The following is a 10,125-nucleotide window of genomic DNA, read 5'->3' as shown; positions in this document are numbered from 1 at the left end:
TCGGTTGACCAGATCTGCAAAGCAGCAACTTGGTCTTCTTTGCATACTTTTACTAAATTCTACCATTTTGATGTATTTTCTTCTTCTGAAGCAGTTTTTGGTAGAAAAGTTCTTCAGGCAGCGGTTTCAGTTTGAATCTTCTGCTTATGTTTTTTGTTAAACTTTATTTTGGGTGTGGATTATTTTCAGCAGGAATTGGCTGTCTTTATTTTATCCCTCCCTCTCTAGTGACTCTTGTGTGGAAAGATCCACATCTTGGGTAGTCATTATCCCATACGTCACTAGCTCATGGACTCTTGTTAATTACATGAAAGAAAACATAATTTATGTAAGAACTTACCTGATAAATTCATTTCTTTCATATTAACAAGAGTCCATGAGGCCCACCCTTTTTTGTGGTGGTTATGATTTTTTTGTATAAAGCACAATTATTCCAATTCCTTATTTTATATGCTTCGCACTTTTTCTTATCACCCCACTTCTTGGCTATTCGTTAAACTGATTTGTGGGTGTGGTGAGGGGTGTATTTATAGGCATTTTAAGGTTTGGGAAACTTTGCCCCTCCTGGTAGGAATGTATATCCCATACGTCACTAGCTCATGGACTCTTGTTAATATGAAAGAAATGAATTTATCAGGTAAGTTCTTACATAAATTATGTTTTTCTCTCATTAGTACTGCTTTTTTGCTTCCTTAACCCTGTCTGCAGCAGAGGCTAAGTATTTTGAAGTGTCTTTAGAGGTCTTCTCTCTACATAGGTCATTTACAGAGAATTACTCATTTTATATAAACAAGTTTTTATGCATTTATTTATGTACATTTAGTATTGCCTTTTTATATTTATCTCATTGTATGAATTTTTTCGCTTACAACTCTTTTAATACATTTAGTAAAGTCTAATTAAATTATATTTTAACATTCATTTCAATTGGCTGTTGTTGTTTTTTTTGTGTTTTTTTTTTCTTGATCATTTACCTATCATTTGTTAAAAGATTTTTTTCATATGTATTAGGACATAATCAACTCGTATTTTTTTGACCTGCCCTTTAAGGCGCCCACAGTACTTGTTTTTTCACTTCAATCTAAGTCTAGATTACCATCTCTTTCTTTCCAAGGTAATAATTTATTTGGTTCTCAGTTGAATTCAATTAGCTCAACTATCACTGGAGGGAAGGGATTTTCTTTCATGTAATTTTCAAGAGTCCATGAGCTAGTGACATATGGGATATACAATCCTACCAGGAGGGGCAAAGTTTCCCAAACCTCAAAATACCTATAAATACACCCCTCACCACACCCACAATTCAGTTTTACAAACTTTGCCTCCTATGGAGGTGGTGAAGTAAGTTTGTGCTAAGATTTCTACGTTGATATGCGCTTCTCAGCATTGTTGAAGCCCGATTCCTCTCAGAGTACAGCGAATGTCAGAGGGACGTGAAGGGAGTATCACCTATTGAATACAATGATTTCTCTAACGGGGGTCTTTTTCATGGGTTCTCTGTTATCGGTCGTAGAGATTCATCTCCTACCTCCCTTTTTAGATCGACGATATACTCTCAAATTTACCATTACCTCTACTGAAGAACTGTTTTAGTACTGGTTTGGCTATCTGCTATATGTGGATGGGTGTCTTTTGGTAAGTATGTTTTCATTTACTTAAGACACTCTCAGCTATGGTTTGGCACTTTATGCAATTATATAAAGTTCTAAATATATGTATTGTACTTATATTTGCCATGAGTCAGGTTCATGTATTTCCTTCTGCAGACTGTCAGTTTCATATTTGGGGATATAAACACTTTAAGAAATTTATTTCTTACCTGGGGTTTAGTCTTTTTTCAATTTGACTACTTTTTGCATTTGCGGGTATTAGGCCCGCGGGTGCGTCAAATGTTAGACTTTATTGCATCATTTTTGGCGCAAACTTTTTTGGCGCAGAAAAATACGTTTTTTGACGCAACTTCGTCATTTCCGGCGTCATAAGTGACGCCGAGACCTTTCACACGGCGGCATCATTAGTGACGCAAGTGTGTCATTTCCGGTCATTTTTGGCGCCAAAAAAGTTTACGTTACGTTGTGCGTCATACTTGGCGCCAATTTTTCTTCATTATTTCAATACCCCATTGTTGTTTGCCTCCTGCTTTCTTTTCTATCAAGAGGCCTATGCTTTTGCATTTTTTCCCATTCCTGAAACTGTCATTTAAGGAAATAGATAATTTTGCTTTATGTGTTGTTTTTTCACTTTCATTGAGCAAGATATCCCAATCTGATCCTGCCTCTGAAGTTTCTGCTGGAACATTGCTGCCTGACATCGGCTCTACCAAAGCTATGTGCATTTGTTGTAAAATTGTAGAAATTATTCCACCAATTGTCATTTGTAATAGTTGTCATGATAAACTTTTACATGCAGATAGTGTTTCTATCAGTAATAGTACATTGCCAGTTGCAGTTCCTTCAACTTCTAATGTGCATGATATACCTGTAAATTTTAAAGAATTTGTTTCTGATTCTATTATGAAGGCTTTGTCTGCATTTCCACCTTCTAATAAACGTAAAAGGTCTTTTAAAACTTCTCATTTAGCTGATGAAATTTCAAATGACCAACAACATAATCATTCATCCTCTTCTGATGAGGATCTATCTGAAACAGAAGATCCTTCCTCAGATATTGACACTGACAAATCTACTTATTTATTTAAAATAGAGTATATGCGTTCTTTATTAAAAGAAGTGTTAATTACTTTGGATATTGAGGTAACCAGTCCTATTGACGTTCAGTCTAATAAACGTTTAAATGATGTTTTTAAACCTCCTGTGGTTTTCCCAAGATGTTTTCCCCATTCCTGAGGCTATTTCTGATATGATTTCTAGGGAATGGAATAAGCCAGGTACTTCCTTTATTCCTTCTTCAAGGTTTAAGAGATTGTATCCTTTACCAGCAAAATCTATAGAGTTTTGGGAAAAGGTTCCCAAATTTGATGGGGCTATTTCTACTCTTGCTAAACGTACCACTATTCCTATGGAAGATAGCACTTCCTTTAGGGACCCTTTAGATAGGAAACTTGAATCTTATCTAAGGAAGGCCTATTTATATTCAGGTCATCTTCTCAGACCTGCTATTTTTTTGGGTGATATTGCAGCTGCATCAACTTTCTGGTTGGAAAATTTAGCGCAACATGAATTGGATTCTGACATATCTATCATTGTTCGCTTACTGCAACATGCTTATCATTTTATTTGTGGATTATTTTTTCAGCGGAATATGGCTGTTTTTATTTTATTCCCTCCCTCTCTAGTGACTCTTGAGTGGAAGAATCCACATCTTGGGTATTGATATCCCATATGTCACTAGCTCATGGACTCTTGCCAATTACATGAAAGAAAACATAATTTATGTAAGAACTTACCTGATAAATTAATTTCTTTCATATTGGCAAGAGTCCATGAGGCCCACCCTTTTTTATGGTGGTTATGATTTTTTGTATAAAGCACAATTATTTCCAAATTTCCTTTGTTGATGCTTTCTACTCCTTTCTTTATCACCCCACTGTTTGGCTATTCGTTAAACTGAATTGTGGGTGTGGTGAGGGGTGTATTTATAGGCATTTTGAGGTTTGGGAAACTTTGCCCCTCCTGGTAGGATTGTATATCCCATATGTCACTAGCTCATGGACTCTTGCCAATATGAAAGAAATGAATTTATCAGGTAAGTTCTTACATAAATTATGTTTTTTTGCCTCAGGATAAAAGACCTAAGGGTAAATCTAAAGCTTCTAACCGTTTTCGTTCTTTTCGACAGAACAAGGAACAGAAAACCAATCCATCCCCTAAAGACTCTGGTTCCAATAAATCCAAGCTTTTTAAGAAACCAAAGCCAGTCACCAAGTCTGCATGAAGGTGCGGCCCTCGATCCAGTTCAGCTGGTGGGGGGCAGATTGAAATTATTCCAAGACATTTGGGCAGATTCTGTTCAAAATCAGTCTATTTAGAGTATTGTCTCTCAAGGGTATCGAATAGTATTCAGAGTAAGACCTCCTGTGAGAAGATTCTTTCTCACGTTCCAGAAAATCCATTGAAGGCTCAGGCTTTTCTGAAGTTTGTTTCAGATCTAGAGTTTTCAGATGTAATAATACCAGTTCCATTTCACGAACAGGGTCTGGGGTTTTTTTTTGAAAGAAAGAAAATTAATTTAGGCCAGTTCTGGACCTGAAGTTTTGAATCATTTTGTAAGACTCCTAACTTTCAAGATGGTGACTATAAGGACTATTTTGCCTATTGTTCAGCAAGGTTATATATATATATATATATATATATATATATATATATATATATATATATATATATATATATATATATATATATATATATATATATATATATACAAAAAAATAACAGGATAAGCACTAATCTGTGCAAGAATATAAACAAAGAGAAAAATGAAAAAAATGAAAGTGCTCGAGACTAAGGTGCACTACTACCAATACACCCAGAAATAGTATACATGCAAATATAAGACTCCACACTTAATATAAGTAAATAATAAATGAGCAAGAAAAACCATTTAATGAAAATAAAGCAAACAATTCCTAAGTTGCACTGCATACTCAAAACCAAATGCAACAACCATACATACAAACATACAAACTGGGCGTCCCCAGTTATCAAGCAGCAATGAGGTGGAGGAAGTCAGATTGAGAAATAATGCAAAACACTGGTTATATATGAAAAACCATGGGTATGTCTGTACAGGATACAAGCACTGAAGAAGCAGGGTTAAAGCAGTTCATGCACTATAAGCAGTTCATGCAATGACAGATGCAATGGTTAATCAGCTGGCAGTCACAAAGATAAGTTTGGCAAGGAATCACAGTATAATGATTGGAGCAGTTCATGCATTTCAAGCAGCTCATACATCAGATGTAGTAATTGTCACAAGAATGTAGCAATATGTTTCAATGTGTTTCAATGCATGCATAAACTCGTTGTTACAGTAATGCTGCTCCGGCACTCGAGGACCAAAGTCCGCCGGAAGAACAGAGATATGCCAGTGTAACGCTCTATGAGCGATCTCACCCAAGCCGTGTCAGGATAACAAGAAGACACTGTCCTTAGTCAAGCCTCCAGTAGCGGTAGTGGTACCAGCTGTGCTCCGTATATGTCAAACTGTCAGCAGTCCAAAGCAGCGTGCAAGTATCCAGCTCTGTTAGGCGTCTGACGTCACTTCCACCGAATCAGGCAACGCACGTTTCGAGCTCCGCCCTTCAACTTGACCTGTCGTAATACGGATAGCCACCTCCTTTTATGTTGAAAAGATTTTATTCAAAGATTTTACAAATACAATATATCAATGATCAAACATTCCAATGTTCAAAGGTCATTCTATCAATAGAGACAATACTCCAAAAATACACATTATATCATACATGTTCAAGGTTGCTACAGTTCACTCAAGGTAATCATCGTAGATGCTATAAACATTTCATCTGGCCTAGTCCGTGTCCGCCCCCCCTCTCCTTCTGGAAGCCTCGGGATAGTGTATAAAAGGTTCCCATTGTAGTAGGAATTACTTTTTATCATTTAGATATTCTGCTGAGGCACTTGCTTTATCAAAATGGTATATCATCTTTTTTTTTTATCAGTTCAAAGCTCGGGGGAGTCACTTCCAAAATTGGGCTATGCCTAACCTTACTATCGTGCATAACCATCTTCCTAGTTTGTTATTGTATCTAGAGAGCCCTGGGATTGGAAAGTGGAGCAGAGCTTGTTCCATAGTTAGCTTTATTGTTTTTTCGAAGATCTCGCTCATGAATTTTGAAGTTTGATCCCATATTTCTTTAACATATCTACATTCCCACCACATATGTGGGTATGTCCCAGGTTCCCCACATCCCCTATAGCAGAGCTTGGTTGATGGGTCCCCTCCTCCCCCTGATCTAGTCGGGAATAAATACCATCTGAAGGCTACTTTAATGAAATTTTCTTTAAGGATTGCGTTTTGTGTAAAAGATAAACCACCGCTGAGAGTTTCTCTCCAAGTCTCAACTGACTAGGTTCTCCCTGTATCATTTTCCCATTTTAACATTAAGGGGGGTTTGGTGTCTGGAGGGGGGTTATTAAATAAGGTGTACAGGGTTGAAATCCCACCTCTAATGTGATAATCGGCCAAAGCCACCTCCTTTTAAAGCTTAAACCTGTGTCCAGGAGTCACGCCCACCTAGTATAACTATTCCAAATCTCATCGATAGATATCAGACTCGTAACAGACATGCGCAAATGCAAGTACATGCAAACTCATTGGCATAATAACAGAAATTGTATAAATAAGCCATACTAAGTATTATCTAAAAGTGAACATTCGCTCATACTATACTTCCTGTTTGTCTGTGGCCATACATATTAAACACAGGGGCAAAGCTATAACGCACATATATATATACAAAACTAAATAAATGTGATCAAAAAAAGGGTAATTTTGGTAATTTTATATATAGGTGTATAGTTAGAATTTATTTTCAATATCTTATTCACACATATAAATAAACAATAATTAAAAATGTCAATCTATGAGGACACAAAGTTAGCTCCATGATTTCATTATAAGTGTTTATAAGTAATAGGAACATTATTACTATTATTATTTTGGTATTTTGAATTCGATTAATTTGACCGTTATAATAATCATAGAATTAATAGTGTTTCTTATGAAGTATATATGAATTTATTTATTTATTCATTATCTTGTGAATAGGACCAATGAACTGTTTATGTTAAAGTAGAAATGTAATAGATATATTTGTATATATGAATTCTGTCCCTTTAAAGAATGATCAACATATCCTCCAATGAAATTTGAGCACTGGATATTTAAACCGGTGTGTATTAAATGGTTTTAATGGCTATGAGTACGGCTTTCCCAGCCGAAACGCGTTAGTCAGTTCTGCTGGAGGGTACACACTCTCTTTGTTATATCTATTTTTAATGTATACCAATAAAACTTGGAATTTTATTTAATATTTGAGTGTTGGGCTTTGTTTCTACTTTTTGGCTATATATTTTTTGCCACAAGCCCGCACCTTATCTGCATTTGCCCCCAGAGTGGTCCTAACTAAGGAAGCGGATTGGAACTTTATATAACTGTTCCCCGGACAAGCCTCTTGTATATTGATTTCAGTGCCCGGTATAATTTTGGATTCCCGAAGGATAGAGGATTCACGGAGTGACGCAGAAAACATACCGGCCCATAGGGTCCAATCACGGAGTAAGGAGTAAACACGTGGTTCTGACGTGTACGGAAGACGCCAGACACAGGAGCTGCTCGATCCGCGAATGGTGGACAGGCTGGTATCGTAGCCTGGGAGAGCAGTAGCTGCGACCGACAAGGAGTGGTGAAATCAAAGATCCTCCTAAGGTAACATAATCAGCGTGTTTTTTGATGAAATTGTATGCTGTGTTGGCTCACTGAAGTCTGGTTCACAGAGAGAGCTGAATAAGCCTGAATGGAAAGTTCCGCTTAGTGTCAACTACATTGTTATGACAGATTCTTCAAAAGGGTTTCTTAAACAAATATTTATATGTCTGTCAGGACTGTACTAAGTATATCAAACGGACACTATTTTATAACCGGGCACTGTAATTGATAATACACATATACATATAAAGGATTACTAATGTGTAATTTTGGGCCTGAGTAGGAAATTAAGGGCCGAAGCTGTGAGACTTGCATTCAACAATATATGATTACATTTCCCTGAGGACTCTCACTAAAGGTGTACTCCGGAAAAGTTGGCTTTAAATTTAAATTTGTTGTGGTTATCGCACATGAATAGTCTGGATGGGACTCTCTCTTTTTTGTTTTTTGGAATTTGAGTGACAAGTGGCAAGTCATTCGTCCCATTTAGATTGTAATAATGATGCAGCAAAATCAGGATGGATCTATGGTTACATTTTACTCTTTAAAGAATGTTGAAGAAAGAGATGTGGACAATAGAGAAGTTGATCAAATTTTTTCACAAGATAGAAATAATTTTGACTTGTCTATGCTGTTTGATGACATGGAGCGTTTGTTAATCAGAGAAAAGAAATTGAAGTGGGACATTTGGACTCTAGAAATATATTTGGCCTTAAAGATGATACCAAGAGGCCTTAGAGTAAATAAGTTTCCCACGTTTGATACTGAGGACTCAGAATTTATAGAATTGTGGAATTCAGTCTTGAGTGATTGCTCGATTAGATTGATGAATTTATTGGTTAGTTATAAATCCAAATTATTGATATCAATCAGGTCTGAGATTGATGAAGTACAGTTGCTTCTAAACACTCATTGTAATGCAATTGATTATCCTAACTTTGATAGTGTTTTGCAGCAAACAATGTTAGAGGTTAAATGTGAGAGAGTGAATATTAAACACACAAAATTTATTAGGGACAAGGCAGACTATGATAATAACAAAGTGTATATTTGGAGAAAGAGTCAGAGGTTCCAATATAGGAGAACTCAAAATTTCACCAGAGGAGGTAGAAGAGGTAGGGGGAGAAGACAAAGAGGTAGAGGTAATAAATCGGTCACATTTTCTGACAGCGAGGCTGATTCTGGTGGGGATAGCACGCAGTCAGAAAATGAAGACATTTTCCCCCAAGAAGTAGTGAATATGAACACCCAGTACAATAGAACAGGAGGGCAGAATTTTCCACGTTCCAGAATGAGAAATAGATATAGTTACAACAGGGGAAGAACTACACAATATTCAGCACATCAAAGGGGTCAATTTGACCATCAGAGTAGTTATCAGCCATTACCCAGTATTCCACATTCTACAAGGCAGCCTGTTACCAATAATGCTACTCCCAATAGGGATGATGAGTTAGTGCAAATGGAACAGGTTTTTCAAGTGGGCCAATTTCCCAGAGAGGGGGGAGGTACAACATTGCAGGGACCACAACAGGGGAGATATCCCTCTCGCCAAACGAGAGCACCGTCCAAATATATTCTGTCCTAAACCTTTCTAGCCATATTTTGACATCCCATGAGGAGAGAGTGCTGTCGCTTGGTCTTGGTTTTGTGCCAACTGCAAATTTTAATCTCTTTAAAACAATGCTGGATTTGAACAAATTTGTAATATAACTTTACGGAAACATTTTTTTGGTGCAGACCAGGAACAAACGACAGCGACTAGAGAAATAATTGACCAGACAGGTAGCCCCCAAGAACTAGACTTTTTGGAGACATGTGCTGTAATTGCTCTGGGTGAGTTAGAAATAGAGAGCTCAGTGATGCCAGATAATACTGACCAGACTAGAGTCAGAAGATATAGGAATCCTTCCACTTTCTACCCCATTCAGAGCAGGGGTAGTATAATAGAAACATTTTATAGAAGAGTGGAGACAGACTTGAGACAACTTTCTTTGTCCCAGGGAGATATACCAAAAAATATGACAGCAAATGAGCGTTTGGCTCTCAAGTCTTTAGAAGAGAACACCAAGGTGGTGATCAAAAAGGCGGATAAGGGGGGCTCAGTGGTCCTCTTAGATAGAGGATTACATTGGGGAAGCCTTAAGACAGCTTCAGGATAAAGGCAACTATGAGTGTTTACCACAGGACCCAACCAATAAGTTTCAATATGAACTTGTGCACCTTTTGGATAGAGTGGTGGAGGAGGGAATAATTGATGAAAGAACTTCACAATATTTATATGTGAAACATCCTGTTATCCCTCTGTTCCACCACCTACCAAAGGTGCATAAAACATTGGTAAATGTCCAGGGGAGACCCATAGTGAATGGGATTGGGTCCATGTTGGAGCATCTTTCCGAATGGATAGACGGAATTCAACCTTTGGTAAAATCTTTGCCAAGCTACGTGAGAGATTCTACACAGGCTAGTAGAGAAAGTGCATTGGAAAGAGAGCTTCGGATGGCTTACTGTGGATGTGGTCTCTCTATATTCTTCCATACCGCATGAATGGGGTATTGAGGCGGTTATGTATTTTTTGAAGAATGAGACCACACATAGTGATACCTTTGTGGCCTTTGTGAAAGAAGCTCTGTATTTTCTTTTGTCCCATAACTATTTCCAGTTTGAGGGGGAATTCTACCTGCAGAGACGTGGGACCGCTATGGGTGCCAAATT

Source organism: Bombina bombina, chromosome 3, assembly GCF_027579735.1.
Source record: "Bombina bombina isolate aBomBom1 chromosome 3, aBomBom1.pri, whole genome shotgun sequence".
In the NCBI taxonomy this organism is placed as follows: domain Eukaryota; kingdom Metazoa; phylum Chordata; class Amphibia; order Anura; family Bombinatoridae; genus Bombina; species Bombina bombina.
The sequence above is the reverse complement of the archived record's forward strand: the minus strand, read 5'-3'. Positions refer to the sequence as shown.